Source organism: Triturus cristatus, chromosome 1_2, assembly GCF_964204655.1.
Source record: "Triturus cristatus chromosome 1_2, aTriCri1.1, whole genome shotgun sequence".
Classification (NCBI taxonomy): domain Eukaryota; kingdom Metazoa; phylum Chordata; class Amphibia; order Caudata; family Salamandridae; genus Triturus; species Triturus cristatus.
The window spans coordinates 459,063,599-459,082,233 of NC_140580.1; positions in this window are offsets into that span (position 1 = coordinate 459,063,599).

The following is an 18,635-nucleotide window of genomic DNA, read 5'->3' on the forward strand; positions in this document are numbered from 1 at the left end:
GACAATATTTTGGAGTCAATATTATTGCCAGGATGTATCTGCTGGTCACTATTTCAACAGTGATATTGTGGTACAGCACTGCCTGGACCTACACTGGACACCGCTGGACTAGAGGAAATCAAGGATTAATTATTTGTTATTCAATGGCAGGATAAAGCCATTCAGTGGATGGTGCTTTTATGCAGCCATCTTTTTAACTGGATCACTTGTGTCCTTCCACTGTTCACATTCAGGGAACTACTTTTTCTTTCAGCAGTGGGAGTGGAAGCAGTTGATTGCTCTTCATGTTGCTCCCTCCGCTCCGATAGATCTTCTAGTGCATTCCCCTTCCAGCCTTGCTTTTTACATTTTTCTGTACCCTAGCCTCAAGCTTCACCATTGTTCACCCCCTCCTGCATTGGCTTTTCCCCTACTCACTCTTCCGTTGCTCCCCTGCCCTTCTGTCACGGTCCTTGTGTTTTTGTAAAATAATTTTAAAATGTTCTTTAAAAAACATATTGGAGATCCCAGTAGCTGCAGTTTGCTGTTAGACTGCTCAAAATGTGCATTTGAGCTTGCAAATGTTCATGATTTTTAAAATACAGCTCAAGTTTGGTGTCCACAATATTGGAACGATAAATTACAAAAGAAAATGATTAACACAACATGCTGTAAGAGAGTGCATGCTTAGAAATGCATGCACGAGTATATGTCATCACACTGGGCAGCTGTAGCATACTAATATAGGCAATATATGCATGATGGAGCATTTGGGCACACATGTCATGTGGTTTTCTATTTTTCTGCCAATGTTGCACAGCATCAGCTTAAATTGTGTTTATTTTTCTCCTTTTACCATTGCTGAAGCATTGTCAAAAACCCATTTACAAATCCAACAGGGATGTATTATACAAAGTGCCCTGGGGTACAACGGGCATTTGCACCCGCTTTGCATGCCCCCGGGGCACTTTGGTATTACAGAAGGGGCCACAGACGCTTGTGCGGCCCCTTCTGTATTATAGATAGTGTTGGTGCACATACAGTGCCAGCTATATCATCAGAGGGCATTCCCTCATATGCATGGGGCCATGCCCAAATGCTAATAAGGGGATCTCTTTGCTCTTACACCCACGCCATATTATAAATGCAGGCACAAAGGTAAATAAGCTGTCAGGATGCACGCTGAAAGTGCGCCACCTTTAGTGCGTCCCCTGTTGACATCCGTCTGGAGAGGGTGAAGGTGGTCCTATGGACCATCTAGACATCCCTCTTGCAGGCGGGTACAGTCACTCACTGCATCCACTGCAAAGGTATCTCCCCTCTTAAAAGTGTAGGTGGGTTGACCCCTGAAGAGTGAAACACAGAGTGACTGCTTCAAAGCCACCCCGTATTTCACTTGAATGCGCTGCCCCCAGGGCAGCACCACTTCACGGCTCCCCTAGGGACAGTACAATCAATTTAATACAGCGCACTCTCCTTGTGAGGGCAGAGCGCGCCATTTGAAAGGTGCGCCCAGTCCTAACAAGGAAAATGCACCGCATTGTATAATACAGCCCCAGGTTTGCATTGGCAGCCTAAAACCAACAGGTCTGCATTTGCAGCTTTGCCAATGCTTCTTTGCTTTTACTGTTTTAGAAAGTGGTGTATCCTTACAAAAAAAAACTATGACTGATTGTTTCATGGGACAAAATCACCATAAACCCCATAGCTGCCAAAGTGCCCATGTCAAGTATGACATCTCAGCCCAGAGGTGGATATTTTTATGCTAGCAGTGCGCTGAATTCTGTGACTCATAGTTTTTTTTTTTTTTACATAATAGCTTTACCCTTTAAAAACCTCAGAAATGTTGACTGTTAGGTCTGGTTGAAGGTGTCACACGGGCCATGGAGTCACTTGGGTGTTTGAAACCCATATGACGTCACTAAGTCTCTCAGCGGCAGTGCACTCCCACACAGAACAGGTGTTACTTGGGTAGAAACAAAGCACGTTTCCACCCCCCATGCAACAGGTACAAAGTTGGCAGCAGCAGTCAAAGTTTGCCTTAATCAAGAAATAGGGCCAGCATGCAGTAGTGAAGCAAGCTTAATTCCTTCAAGCAGAGACGTTTTAAGGCATGGGCAAAGTGGGCTCTGGTCCAGGGCCCCAGTCTTTCAGCGGTGCCCCTCCGATTGTGCCAGCTCTGTTCTGCAGAGAGTCTTGCCCTGATGACCTTTACTAATTCTTTAACAGATTGTTTTAAATACTGTTTCCCTTTAATATAATTTTTAATATGAGTGAGGTGTGAGAGTCCATAACAGGCATTTTGCAAAGAAATGTGTTTATGTTTCATGCAACATCCATAAAAATGTTTCTTTTAAATCAAAACAGGACCTCACATATGAGAAATGTGAGGGCGTCACAGAGATTATTTGCAGCAATATTAGTGAGCTGCTACTGTGTTACAATACTGATAACACACGTCACTATCCCTGAATATTATATGTAACAGCTTCAGAATGTGGACAAATGTGTCTGTGCACTGTCAGTGACCTGGCCAAAGACAGCATGAAGGAGCTGAAATTGGATCATAAATTCAACGCTGGTCTGAACAGGAGCCCCCAAAATACGTTTGGCCCCAGGCCCCCAAACTCCTTAAGATGCCCCTGCCTCCCAGGCCGGCAGGCTCCAAGAGGTAATGGTATGGAACTTCCAACCTCAAAGATAGTGGACATTTCAGGCACTAGTGGTAAGCAGGTTAAGAGATGTCTGCAGCACAGGCTTAATCCACTGAGCTGAGTGGAAGGATAGGTGAGTAAATGAATTATCATGGGAATGCTGTAGCTACTCTCACTCAAGTGTCATTACCTGTCAGTATGCTTACGCGTACTCTCTTTTCACACCTCTTGTGCCTGCAAAGTCCTGCAGCGGTCACACTTAGCCCTACTAACACTGCTAGGCCTCTTTTTGTGGTCATATTCTACATTCTTGCTGCCCTCCAAGTCCTGCTGTCACTGTTGTAACTCGTTTCATTATCCAATCCTGCAGTCTTGTTTCGGCCTCCACGTTCTGCTGTCATTGTTGTACCTCTTGAACCACAGCCCTACAGAAAGCAAATGTCTTGGAAATGGGCTGCAATAACAGAGCACACTAGCTCAACCTAAAGGGAGAAGCAGGCCTGATTTACCTGTTGTGTACATCTACCTCCACAAACCACCTTTTCCTTTTTGGTGTATTCTGTGCTGCTTTCCTTTCATCCTCACCCATTTGATAAATACATAGCCAATTTCTTTAGAAACCCTTAATGCACCTCCAATAGACGTAGAGCCTACACTTTTCTGACCGATGCTATCCCCATTATATCATCATAACGTTTCATGAAACATTAGAAACATTAGTGTTGAGAGGCAAATCCTCTGTCTGTCAAGCATGAATAAAATCCAGCACAAAGCAAAGACACTTAAGTTGGAATATCATAAATCCCAGCTTTGCTTCAAAGTTCCCAACAACAATCCCCTGTGTCCTGTGTGTCTTCTCCTAGTCTCACACCACGTAGTGTTAGTACAAGTTAATGACGCTATTCAGTAAGATGCATGGGAAGATCATTTTCTGGTTAGGCCTAATTCATGCCACACAGGCCACCAGCCCTACCCTCTCCTTCCCCTTTACCATGGATTATTAGGTCAAACCATCACAATGAGATGGGGGCACAGAGGAACGAAGAAGAAGGCCCTCCCTCCAAAACCAGCGGGTGCTAGGATGGGTGGTGTATGAAAATTGCAGTGTTGATGGAATCTACCCGGAGTACAGGAGAACACCAGTAAGGCAACTATATGTTCGCCATCCTTCACTCCTCACTCCCAAGATGCCCTTTGTCAGATATTGGGATTAGTTTGAGAGACGGTGACTCCTTTCAATTTAATAAACACATTGTGGTCATGTCAAGACACAGTTCTACGTTTTCATTTCTAAGAGTGTCTCTTCTCAACCTCAGGTAGCTCTGGCTCAAGCTATGGTACGCAATTACCAGAGAAGTGTGTGCCATGATGTTCAAGCAGTGCCAACAGTGTTGAAGAAAAAAAAACCAATAACATTCCCAAACCAATTTGGAAACAGTAATGAGAAAAATACACCAATATCATCACAATTAGGTGAAGGGAACAGGAGATATACATTTTAATATTTCAAAATAAAAAAACACATAGAGAAAGTAACACGCCATTTAAATACAACATCCCACAGTTGACTGGGATCATAGTGCAATTTCAGACCAGACATGATAGAGGAAAAGTAGGATATACCAATTGCATCATCCAAGTCAAAGTTTATACCGTCAGACTCAATCTCTGAAATGAAAGTTACAGTCTTCCAGAGGAGCAAGGTCCAAGGCCATTGTTGGCTAGGGTACCTCAGAGTCAGATCCAAAAGCTCAGAGCGGAACAATGCTGAATTTTATGGGCACCGAGAGAGCTTCACCAGTCGGAGTGCTTGCTGCCTTGCCCTGGTCTAAGCTTTGATCTTCAGACATAGTCATTTTTGTGGAAGTCAAAATTTATCAGAGGCACATGGCTAAAAGCTGTTGCCAGGCAGGGCTCCACAGGGCAATTTCTATCTGAACTTGTTTTAGGTGTTGAACAAAACCTTTGAGTGGGATGAGTCTGGATTTCTTGATTCCTATAATGAGACCTCCCTAGTCAAGCCTCAGAACCTTGTCCCTGTCCTCTGGAGGTGGATTAGATGACTAAGACACATTTTTACCCAACTGCTAGGAAAGGTCCTTCTGGCAAGTCAAGCAGCCTATGCCTCAGGACAAATTTCTAGTCGCAGCATCTCTCATCAGCCAGGTTGCCTGCAGGGTCTACTACTTCATGATCGGCTAAGTTCTCTTGGAGTCAGGAGATCTGCTTTTGTATCCAAGAAACAGGCAAACAGAGGGCCAACTACTTGACCCTTGGAGAGAAGTTGAGCCAGCAAGAGTTTGGAGTATTTGAGTTCTTGAGTGGATCCTCTTCTTCCATCAGAATGCAGGAATCTACTTCCAGCAAGCCAATCTTCTTCAGGCGGAGTCTTCTCAGGTCCAGGAATGTTCTCAGTAGGTGGTGGTTAAGGTGCCAGATTTTTAATAGGCACTTAACCAGCGATTTAAGAAATTCTGCCAGTCAATCATAACTTTTATCCTGCAGCCCTCCACCTCTTTTTGCAAACCTTCCTCTTTGTCTTGTTGTAAAATTACCCAGAAGCCTGTGTTTCAAAATGGCAGAACCCATCTTCAGCTCATTAGCTTCAGCTCATTAGCCACTCCCGGCGCAAAAATAGTATTGTACGCCGATGATACGCAGCTGCTCTTCACCTGTAACAAAGACATGGATTTCAAGGGAGACATGATTAACAGCTGCCTATCAGAAGTATTCTCCTGGCTCCAGCGTAACCAGCTTAAATGTAATCCTGGCAAATCGGAGATTATCTTCTTCAGCCACCACCACAGTAACCTCTGGCGCAGTTGGTGGCCCGCTGACATGTCCGCTCCCACATCCCCCGTGAAGATAGTGAAAAATCTAGGGGTGAAGTTGGATGAAAATCTTTCCATGCAGGCACAGATCCAATCAGTGGCGGGCTCTTGCTTCGGCCTTCTCAAAATGCTGAAACAGTTCCTGCCCCTCCTGTCGATCACCCACAGGCAAACGGTGGTCCAGGCATTCATAATCTCCAGGATGGATTACGCGAATGTACTGTACCTGGGGCTGCCTGAATATCTACTGGCAAGACTGCAGGTGACCCAGAAAGCTGCAGCAAGAGCAATACTTATACTCGGCCCCAAAGCTCGCAAGTCCAATTTTACCACCCCCACTGTGTACTTAGGTCGGCGGCACTCCAGCTGGCCAGTACCCCTAGACACCTACGGGCACGCATCGGGGGCCGCTCCTTCCAGGTGCAAGCGGCAAGATTGTGGAATAGTCTACCGGTGGACTTAAGGTTAACACAGGATCTCCTTGCTTTTAGGAAATCACTGAAAACTTGGTTGTTCCAGCTTTACACTTCTAGCGCGGGGGGTCACCCTGTTCGGCTGGGCCTTCATCCTGCTTCAGCGCCGGGACACTCAATTGAGTAGCTGTGCGCTTTATAAATAGCCACTTAACTTAACATATATATCTATATGAGCACTTCTACCACCCGACAGGGTTAAACCTTATTCATTCACTCATTGGGGCTGGAACCAGACTATCTAGGGTGGTCCTGAGAATGAATAGATAAAGCCTTTCCTGGCATCTGCAAGTCAAAAGAGGTAATGTCAAGGCTGTCCTTTGATCTGTCTGCTGTCTCTGCCCCCTTCCAGATAGCTAATCTTTGCCAAGTGGTCAGCATTTAACGCCAACCAGTCCTTCCTGGGCCCAGAGGCTGGCCATTGTCACCTGAGTCAGGGCTGTTAACTCTCCATATCAATAATGTGCATTCAAGCACTGGAGGTGTGATGAATCATAGAACTGGTTTTAAGCCAGTTCTGACCCAGGCAGCCATAAGTATATTCTTATAAATTCATTTTCCAATCAAGGTCGCCAAAACCTGATTTCACAATTAAATCACATTTGTTGAAAATAAAGTTTGAAACAACTCTCAACACATTTGCTAGCACTTTCCTTAGAGGCGATATGGAATTAGATATTGTAATCACACCTAGGCTTATGGAAAATGTGGTTGAACCAACAGAGTGAAATAGTTTGGCTTTCAATCACTGTGAGGGATCTCTTTTTAGATTTCGACTGCACAGCGCTTGTGCGGTGCTTGAGAAATCTATTGTTTTTAATATAAACTTAAAAGAGACTTACATCCCGCCTCCTCTCTTTCCTGGCTTCTCATTGGTTCCTGTGCGTGCCACTTACCTTTCCTCCATTTCTATTGGCTGTAGCATATTTCCCTGCATTTACCAATGCTTGTTTCTTATCAGTTTCCCACTGCAGAAATTCTGTTAACTTCCACTGTGGTAGAACTAATGGTTTCATAAAGTTTTGCCTTTTACTCTTGCAGCATATTTATATAACAATGTATCAACCGGAGTGAATAAGTGATTGCAGAGCCTCGCAGGATGTTGCGCGGTGCCACAGAAACTCAAACTGGGATCCACCACCCTCGAGTGACCAGCTCTGGCCAATGCACCACATCCTCTCCACTGCTCTGCTATGTTATCTGCCAGGGAGCTATTTCCTTCCGGACGATGATTGATGAAAACAGCTCTTTATTCATTACATAGGCAAAACTGATGCATTACCAATGCTTGTTGACTATATAGTGTAGCACTTTTTATATGTTAGACACACTGCCTTGTAGACTTTGAAGGTACACTTTATGGAAGATATATAAAAGTAGTTGTTCCTACATGACAAAGGCACATTTACTTTGCCATGTGTTACTGCAGAGCCTTTAAACTGCAGTCCAGCCAGAGCACGGTGGTGCACCTGCCAGACACATATTTTTGTCATATATGTGAATAGTCTAAATACACACTACAACCCATATATGATATTTAAGTCCCATGTCACTTGTTCATGTTACTGTACCATGCATTACTGCCAATCATAAAACTTAAATAGAGCAAGTGGGAGGAACCAATCTGTTACCAATTCCTTTTTAGGTCTAGAGTACATGTACTGTTTCACTGAATAACAGTGGCACAGTGCACAGATTTCTGAAAACCAGCAACATTAGGGTCAAGAAAAAGGTTACAAAAAATCTGGAGTGACCATGAGAAAAATTTCTATTTGCTACACCTTGCAAATAATCTCTATCTAGAGACTCAAGGAGAAGAAAATTAAAGACCTATAGGGATTTCACTTTGTGCACTACGGAAAAGAGTTGCATGATTGGGCATGTGAGAACCCCGAGGCCCCAGAGTGCTGGGAGTACTGTTTGCTGTGAAAATGATAGACAAAACCGGGAGGGTCTACGCCCACTGAAGAAAACCTGGACCTATCCCGTGTGGAGCCCACATCCTTTACACCCTCTGTTCCTCTCCCCCAGCTGCTTGATATGTCTGGATCTGTTTTCCCTTCACAGGATCTCAGCCTTTGAGCACCAAAGGAGATTGGGGAGTTGTCAGGCCCTTTCATGAGCAGTCTTGAATGGTGACCCAAGTAACTGCATAATAAAGGATTGACCCATGGAAGAGACATGCCTGAAAGAGGGAAAGGGAACATGGATTAATTAAACCATACTGAAGGGATAACCGCTTGCCTCTGTTACAAAAGCCAGACCGCACAAATGACAAAGGTCATAAGGAGCCTACATCCCCCATTCCCCATGCCATGCAGACTCCACCAATCCATTCCCAGCGAGCTTGAGCAATCCCCCTGACCAAGTCTCCTGTCACCCTCTTCCTTCAGGTTCTAGCGAGATCCCACCCAGAAGCATCATAGGGTGGACAAACATCATTAGAAGGGCCCATTCTTTTCTGGGTCATGGTCTAAAGGCATGGTGGAAAGAGCAATGTGGGCATTTGTGGGGGTGTCCAAGGTGCGCTGTGCAACGACGGCCAGTGCATGAGACTGCCTATGTGTGCATTTCTCCCTCCTCTACACAGTACACCGCATTGGCCAGCAGGCAATCCACCAGGGAGGAGCTGTGTCAAAGGCTGTCAAGGAGAGCAGCATTACTGAACAGGGCCATATGGGACACAGAGCAATACACAGAAATCTAAAGGGACAGGTAGGCAGCACTGCAGTGCCTATACCACTGGATGTTCTTGCTGGGCCTTGAATAGACATGGTAGGTGTCAGTCACTGGCCCAAACATGGATTGCACAAGGGAAGCATGTCCCTCGCTGCAGGAGCAGGTGTCATTTCCATATTCACTCATTGATACAGAACCCTGCCAGGTGGTAATTCTGCATTACTTTCTGAAGCCACCGGCCCTGAAGCTCTGGCAATGAATGTCATTGTGAAACGTTGGAGCCTTTTCTTTCTCTGGCTGCCTGTGCTGGGTTTCTCTCTTGGCTCAGTAGGTGCTACACTGTGCAATTGAAATAGTTAATAGGTTGCAAACACCTAAGGAAAGAAGAAGCCCTCCTCTCCTCCACATGCAGCAATTCAAGGATGGGAAAATGTGGTGACCACCCATTTTGTGGACATTCCCAAACGTTTGTTGGTAACATTCCACCCCCAAAATCTTCAACAAAGCGAGCTCCGTCATCGCACCCCAACTCTGTAAGATCTTCAAACATCTCATTCGAGACCGCCACGTCCCAGAAAGCTGGAAACACGCAGAGATCAACGCCCTGCTCAAGAAACCCAAGGCAGACCCAAAGGACCTCAAGAACTTCCGACCCATCTGCCTGCTCCTGTTCCCGGTGAAAGTTATCGAGAAGATAGTCAACAGAAAACTGACCCAATTCCACGAAGAAAACAGCACCTTGGACTCATCCCAATCCGGATTCCGCAGCAACCACATTACCCAAACTGCCCTCATCGCCGCCACCGACGACATCAGGGCCCTACTGGACAAAGGCGAAACTGCGGCCCTCATACTCCTGGACCTCTCGGCCGCCTTTAACATCGTCTGCCACCACACCCTTCGCACACGCCTCTACAACGCAGGGATCCACGACAAAGCCCTGGACTGGATCACTTCCTTCCTCACCGACAGAAACCAGAGCGTCCGCCTCCCTCCATTCCAGTCCGAAGCCACCAAGATCACCTGCGGCGTACCCCAAGGATCATCCCTCAGCCCGACCCTCTTCAATGTCTACATGACACCGCTCGCCAACATCGTCTGATCGCACGACCTCAACATAGTTTCATACTCAACATAGTTTCATACGCCGACGACACCCAGCTGATCCTCTCCCTCACCAAAGACCCCGCCACCGCCAAAACCAACTTCCACGAAGGGATGATGGCCGTTGCCGAGTGATTGAAGAGCAGCCACCTGAAACTGAACTCGGACAAGTCAGAGGTCCTCATCCTCGGGCTCCACCCCCTCCACCTGGGACGACTCCTGGTGGCCGGCCTCGCTGGGAACTGCGCCGACACCCACCGACCACGCACGCAACCTGGGGTTCAGCCTGGACTCCTCTCTGTCAATGACCTAACAAGTCAACACTGTCTCTTCCTCCTGCTTTAACACCCTCCGCATGCTTCTCAAGATCTATAGATGGATCCCTACCGGAACCAGAAGAACGGTCACCCAGGTCCTCGTCACCAGCAAGCTGGATTATGGCAACGCCCTCTACGCGGGAACCACGGCCAAATTCCAGAAGAGACTCCAACGAACACAGAACGCCTTTGCATGCCTCATCCTCGACATCCCCCGCCACAGTCACATCACCGCCCACTTGAGGGACCTGCACTGGCTCCCTGTCAACAAGAGAATCACCTTCAAGCTCCTCACCCACGCTCACAAGGAACTCCACAACAGTGCACCAGCATACCTCAACGACCGACTCGACTTCTACACCCCGAACTGCCAGCTCCGCTTCGCTGACCTTGCCCTCGCCACCATCCCACACATCTGCAGAGCCACCGCCGGCGGCAGAAAATTCTCCCACCTCGCCGCCAAGACATGGAACACCCACCCCACCCACCTACGTCAGACCCAGGACCTGCTGACCTTCAGGAGACTCCTCAAGACCTGGCTGTTCGATCAGTAGCTGCCCCCCCCCCCAGCGCCTTGAGACCCTTACGGGTGAGTAGCGCGCTTTACAAGTGTTTGATTGATTGATTTACTCCTGTCAAGTCAGAAAATAATTACCATATTGGGAGCTTAGATACCAAAGTGCAGGCTTCTCCAATGAGTAGCTCATGAAATGCTGGTAACTCTCCAGCTACCTGTAAGTAGCTTTCCTGTTTGCAAGCCAGTTTTTAAAATTAGAAGCTTTTGCTCGGTTGAATTAATATGCATATACCAAAATTGAGGTTATGTATTCAAGATGAAAATGTGTTTATTTTAAGAGCTCATAAGCTGATATTTCAAGAAGAATGGCTGAATTTCCAAAATATATGTAAAGCTGATATTCAAGTGAAAAATCATGTGGCACTGGGGAGGCATGTTACAAATGTTATTACCTTGGGACCAGAGGCATTGCAGATATGGCTGTTATGTATAACCACTCATAGGGTTGCCACCTTTCTCAGACAAAACAAAACAGTCATCTGCTCACGTTTGCGCAAGGGCCCAGACCTCGTTCTTAAGTAGAACTTTGTTTCAAGTTTCTGTATTCATTTTTAATGTGCCCTTTCTGCCTTTGTTAACTTTAATTGTCAGCAAAGGGTCATTACAACAGCTGCAAAACACATTTTAAAGGGTTTTAGCCTAATATTTACTGTTCAAAATATGTACTGATAAAGAGAAAAAATACAGGCTTTAGGTGATTTTTCAAATTTATTGAGCGGCAGGGCCTTAAAATACCAGTCATACCAATATAAAACTGGCCAGTTGGCAACCATACCCATGTAGAGGCGTTCTATATGGGCAAAGCTTTTATTACATTACTGCTGGAAACCATGATCGATGCACGAAGGTGATTTCACGTAGTAACCTTGCATACAGTGGCCACTAAGGAAATTTTGTCTGATGTGGACACTATTACAATACTGATGATATTATTAACTCTCGATGAGTCTTCATTGAACATAAGTAGCTCTCATTGCAGAAAAGGTTGGAGACCCCAGGCCTTCATACTCAAAGCAGGAGAGAATAAAGTAATATGGCCTCTATCCTTTCTTATGAGTTCTCTTTTTTTCTGACAGGTAATTTTCCAGTTAAAAAATATAAATGCCTCCCACCATTCTGATTCTTGACATGTTACTTTTCATCCAATTGTATGCCATAAACTTCTGTTTTACTTCATGAATAACTCCCCGTCTCACATACAGTTCTACAAACAGAATACGAGAATTTCTAGTGCTGCACAAGATTTCATTCTCTTTTCACACACAGAGATTTTCAAAAAGGTAACTTACACTTGTGGGTGAACTACATGTGCAACTTTACTCTTGAACTTTTGAGTAAATTTACGATGTTTGGCTATTCACAAAATCCGAGGGCAAAGTTACTCAAAAGCGTACACTGACACGTCTCCACCACCTAAATAGGGAAGAGGGCCGAACGTACATCTCTAAGTTACTACTAAGAAAACAGTAGTAAGTCTAAAAAACACAGTAGTAAGTCTAGCACCACTCATGGTCAGCCCCTGGTACTGCCATACCCTCCCATAGAAAATAATGAAAGGGACATAAATATAAACCTCATAGATAAAAATGTTAAATTAAATACAATTATTTAAAGCAGGTATTAATATACATAACTGTAATTTCATTTTTAAAACAATGTATAAAAATAGCTAATATTGGTGTACTGATAAAATATGTTAATCGTCTTGTATTAAAAAAATTAATATAACATTAAATTGTATTGAAATAGAATTATATGTATATTTTTAAATAATTATTATACAAATATTAATACATAATGCAAATATTGTTTTCACCTTTGTGAGAAACAATTTTTTTAATTAAACTTGATACAAATATTTTAATAAATATATTTTAATGCATCTACATGTTTTATTATTGCTGTAGCATTTTTTGTTTTTTTTCTGCATTGAAACTAAATATATTAAAATAATGTACATTAAAAATAATATAAAAATATCTTTACAAACTTTTTCCAGGTTTAATAAACGTTCTAACTTTTTCTCTATACTTTACCATGCAGAGATCTCTGCCACTGGGGTGGGGATCCCCCTATGGTACATTTTAGAGAACTTTCCCAAATATTTTACCATATGGAGATCTCCACCCCCAACCGATTCTTCCAATAGTATAGTACAGGGAAACTTTAAAAAGTTTATTTAACTTGGGAAACGTTTGTAAATATATTATCATGAATTATTGTGATGTCTTCAGTTAAGGAAGATTTTGTTCTGCATTTTAGGATAATGGCAGAAAGCAGCAAGGTGTAGCGGCAGACCCAGGGAGTCAATGAGAGGAGGGTGGGCTGGTCTATAAGCAATACGAGGAGGATGGACAGTGGTAGAATTTGATCAGATGCTGAACCATCTATCACTTGACGCTGACGGACTAATGCAGCATTCAGCTTTTCATAAATACAAAACTTTAAGTGACGCAAGAAAAAGCGGCAGCTATTAGGATTTAAAAATGGAGCAGTGCAAGCTAATGGCATGTCAAAGTAAATTGGAACAATGCATGATGCTACATACTGCATGGGTTTGACATTTTTGACACCCTGTTAAGTATACAAGTAAAACCATTCGCTACATACCCCTGTGCTGCAATACAGGTGAGTTGGCAAAATATTTAATAGTTCATTACAACGCAATTTCAAACATTTTCACCCACAACTAAAGAATATTTAATTGTGTCAGTAACTGAATACGGGCCACAGTAGCTAGCTGGTCATTTCACTTACTTTCACAGGTCACTCCATTTAATATGGACACCCTTTGTTGGGAGTGTCTGAAATCACTTCCAGCCAACTGATTTGCAGAGCTCCTTTCGCAACCACCCAAACAATCCAAGGAACCAAATCTGATCTGAATTATTCCATTTGCTCTGTTACTTTTCAGACGGGATGATCAGTCAAGACATTGTTCTTTAACATTTGGTTTCTTAATATGAGGCTTTTTAGTTCCTTGAATGGTGCTGACACCTGTGCATCGATTCCACCTTAACCCTAATATCTTTAAATATCCTTTGTTATGTGCCTAGTAGACTTCTCTTAGTACTAATTTCTGGACAAAACCTACATAGATGGTGGACATCAGGGCTGATGACAAAGCGTGACAGACAACTCAGAGACCAGTTTGCAAAGGGGATACAGCCAAGCAGCGGCGGTTTCTGTGTATGGGCATCAAGGCGCCACATCTGTACATTCACAGTAAAACCTAAGACAATTATAGCAATCCTACATCCGCTTTAATTAAAACAATACACACTAGTAAGTTGCTAGAACTGGGAGCACTGTCTGCCCCACTCACAGTTGTTGCTGTGATTGATAGCACACCCTAGTGCTGACACGTGACTCATGGCGCTTTCTCTACTTGCTCTTTCTCCCCTGGGCGGGCCCAAAGTCAAAGTATTTGCCAGGCTGACAATCTCACAGCCCTGAAGTCTGTCAGGGCATCGGCTCAACAAAGACCTAGCATCAAGGCCCAGTCTCCGCCCCTGATGACTTGGGGGTAACTTTAGCCCAGGGCATTTCAGATGCCCGCCCTGTAGCACTAAGCTTCCATGTCAATCAGGGAGTAGAGACCATTGTCACCCCACCCTTTCCCAACTGACCCTGTGACAAGTTGGAAAAGGGTTTGGAAGACTGGCTCCAGGTGTGAAGGCAAGAAATCGAGTCTACGCAGACTCGACTTGTGGTGTCTGAGTGAGACTGCTTTGGGTGTGTGAATTATTTCATTCTTGAGTTGGACACTATCTTACTTCTGGGATGTGTCTGGTCAGACACATGATTTACTACAGACAGTGTTGGCAGCTAGTGAGCTAGACTGAAGGAGTTGTTTGCTCACAACACTGCAGGTTCATGTGGTGACTCGTCGACGTCGTGTGTGTCTGTGAAGGAGTTGTCACTCAGAAGTTCACAGGTAAGGTAAAAATAGTGACAGTTGCCGGACCCAGGCCAATTTGGTTTGTTGTAATTGGGCCCGTTTAAGGTCTAGAATAGATTAAAATAATGTCTGACCATCAGATTATATACAATACAATAATACACATTCCCTTCCTTGCAGGGGACAGCAACGACTGTCGGTAATTCTTTTAGTGCGCATTTCGTATTGCAATCTGACCCAGTATGAGTGTGGCTGTTAGTCTGTTAGGTGGGTGTCACAATGAATAAAGACCACTTCACAGTGCACGCCTTTCCCTCGACTGAAAGCCGAATCCAGCAAGCAATAACGGAGTGCCAGTCCCTGAAAGCATGAGTATAGCTTGTGTGCCCACCTCTAAATTGTCATTTTTTCGCCGAGGCTGGTGACTGCTGAACAGTCATGTAATGAAACTTAAAGGGGGGCTCCATGAAAGGTGCATTAAGGATGCCAGCGCCCTGACAGAATACTCCTATTTTTGCCAATTGTCTTATGCACCCTCCGAGTCTGTATCCAGGAGAGTAGGTTTCAGTTGTGCAGCAGGTGCGGTTCCACCATGTCCCAGGAGTGCCACAGGGTACTACGCGACTGCCTATATCCTTACATATGCTTCCACCTCACACCCCTTTTTGTTAAATAAGATTTGCACAGGAAATGGCGACTAACCTCCCAAAAAATGCCATACCCCTCACCTCTTTAGGACCAAACCTCACCAGCCGCCACTGCAGAGGGTTAAACCAAAGCCCTCTCTGTGTGTTGCACATACGCATGGACCTGGGAAACCTGGCTGGGCTGATAAAGCTATCTGCGCCAGACCAGAACGCCCGGTGAAACTATCTTGGAGGGCTGCAGAAGACAGCAAGATTTCAGTTAAACGGCTTCTGATATTGTGAATCCAATAGCGCAGATGTGTAAAGGGTTTTATTAACCGAGATTGTCATGGCGACATACGCACTTTGTAAAATCCTGAAACATAAGCTAACCTCAACGTCAGATGATTGTTGAAATGGGTCATCCGTGAGTATTCTAATTAGGTCCTTAAACACTTACATCAGAGTTTTCGAATATGAGAAATACAGTGAATTCGCTGAGCGGTGTGGAAATGACAAATATCTTACTGCCCTCTAGTGGTAGGAAGCGGAATGGATTGGTATTTAAAACCCTGTGCTGCTCCTGTAATATAAACATATCTAATTCATGAAAACTACAAATTGTTTTATTTCTCAAATGGCATTTATTCATTAAAAACTATTCAAGTGTGTATCTGCGACCTCACATTCAATCAGAAGTCACCACACGATGGCAGCGCAGCAGGAGGAACGAGGGGACGATGGCATGACATCCTCAAATGTGTGTGTTTAGTCATCTTCCATTGTACCAAGCTGCCAACACGCATTCTGAATTACATTAAATGTAATATTTGTTTCGAGATGCAATACACATAAGAGTTCGAGGGGATATTAGGTAACAGACAATTCTTCACTAATTATGTTTGTGGTAATTAGCTGATATTTAGGGCTATTCACAGACTAACAAAAGAGCAGAAGGGCTGGCTGCAATGTCGAGCTAGCGGTTTTATTCTGCCCATTCATAAAAGTGTAAGCGCAACCGCGAGAACTTAACTTCACGTTCTTGAATAGTTTTGGGCAGCGCCAGAACAGGAGCTCGCCATTCGGTGAGCCATTAACCAGATATGTCGCGGATGTTTGACATCACCATGCCATCAGTGGTCGAAGTGGGGGAAAAAAAGTAGGTGAACTGTGGGCGGAGAATCAGAAGGCGGGAATAACCTGAGGATTGGATCAGTGGGCGGAGTTAGAGGTGTGGCCAGGATTGCAAAACATCCCAATCTTTAGTATTTGTTTGGCATTTCACTGACCAGTTACAGTTTATTATGTTATGTAATACAACCAATGGATACACATGATTATTTAACGATTTATATGAGTTATTGACATTTAAATAAATTCACAAAGTGGGATATGTTTCTAATCACAGAATGTCCCAAAAAGGCTTAAAAGTGGAAGCACAAGCCATTTGTTTCCGAGCCATGGATTTTTGGTTGTCAGCAATATACACAGAGACAATCAATTTTACGTGTGTAAATCACTGTATGGGAAATGTTACATAAGACAAAGGACTACAAGGTGTAGGAGTCACATGACAACCATTTTAGTAGGCAGTATAGTTCAATAGTGATTGATCTGGAGAAACACAAACTCAGAATTTAAAACTTAATACCATGATTGGGGGTCACTTTAATAATCATTATTGATTTCTATCCAAATGAACACTTTTTGCAACATTAGGATAATCAAAGGCTTAGGGAAAATAAACATAAAGCTCTAGTTTATACCTTGCAGTTTGTATGCAGCTCTAAGATGAAAGTTAATAGCTCACTGTTCTTTGTTAGGATTTTAACTTATAAACTGCAAGTAGCAAAAGGATCTTACTGACAAAAGCAGTAACCCACTGACCTATTTACAATATGTGCACTTTGAGATGGACATGGTACATGTTCTTAGCAGCATGCACATTAACCCTCTGCGATATCTATGCTGAGGAATTGCCTAGTACTTCCAAACCTCGTGATATTTGGGGCCCGCTCACTGCATACCTGTTGACTATCACTGATGTCTGATTGCTCATGTCATTAATGTACTGTAATCCTCTACTGCCACATTGTATACCCGATTGATTACTATCAAGTGTTTGTCTGTCTACGATTGTCATCTAATTCATTGTCAATATCTCCTGCCATCCCGAGTGTACGAACTGTTAATGTGTCATCAATTGCTACAGCATAACCATCTGTATGTGTTCTTTTTGAATCTGAAATTGAAATAAATTAATTAAAAAAAACAACAAAAAAAACCTCTGCGCTATCTTTCCATGAGTCAAAACTTCCACTAGACAAAACTCCAATCTCGCTCTAGGAAGACTTTTATTCACCAGAGTTATCATGACATTTTTATTATTGGCGAAAATTGCTGTAGGCCAGGAAGTAAGGGTGGGCGACAATTTCCATTCCGTACGCGGAACTTGCGAAATTTTGACATTTTCGCGTTCCGCGCGGAACACAAAAATGTCGAAATTTCCGCGATCCGTGGCGGAATGGAAATATGCAGGGAAGGATTCATTCTGGCACGATGCTCCTGTCATTAAACCTCAACAGGAAGCACTTACAGATATGAATAAAGCAGGTGCCCGAGTTGAAGGTCAAATTTAGTAACGCATTAATCAGCACAAAAGATTTGTGAGCACGGTGGAGGCTAGGCAGCTGTGCTTTCTCCCCATATCTACCGTCAACAATTTGCTATATTCCTTGATGGAGCTCTGTGCACCCATGAGTTTCTCAAGCGCAATCCCCGTGTAGTTCCTGACACCAGGAGGTTCTATCTCCTCATCTGCTGCTCTGGTCGGTCTCTGACCCTTTATAAACAAGAGGCATGTGAACTGCATAGAAGCCTCGCCCGTTTGGCTCCAGCCCACACACCAGCGGTGTGTAACGTCTTCCTGCCCTTTCCCCACTATGATGGACAGCTCACTTGAGGGACCCCGGCGCCCATCGACGCGGTGGCAAAAGTTACAGACACACATGGTCGCTGGAGACAACTCTTCTGGCCCTTTACGCAGCTGTAGTGTAGGAAAAGCACTATACATTTATCCACCGAGGTAGCACTTACTGATTAGTCAGTAGAAAGTACTCCAGTTGAGTAGAGGTATTGCACAAAACGGTGGCATCTTCTTGGATAAATATTCAGGGCAGGATTCCTTCTGGCATGATGCTCCTGTCACAAAAATTAAACCTCAACAGGAAGCACTTACAGATATAAATAAATCAGGTGCCCCAGTTGAAGGTCAAATTCAGTAATGCATTAATCAGCCCAAAATCTCCGCGAGCACGCGAAATTTTGCGTGTTCGTGGAGATTTTTTGCCATTTCGCGAAATTTTGCGAAAGGCAATTTCGCAAATTCCACCAACCCTTACCAGAAAGGAGGCAGCAAGTGCTTTTAAAACCGTAATATACAACGCCCCCACTCAAAGTCAGCACCCGTTGCGGTCACACCGGTCGCACCGCCC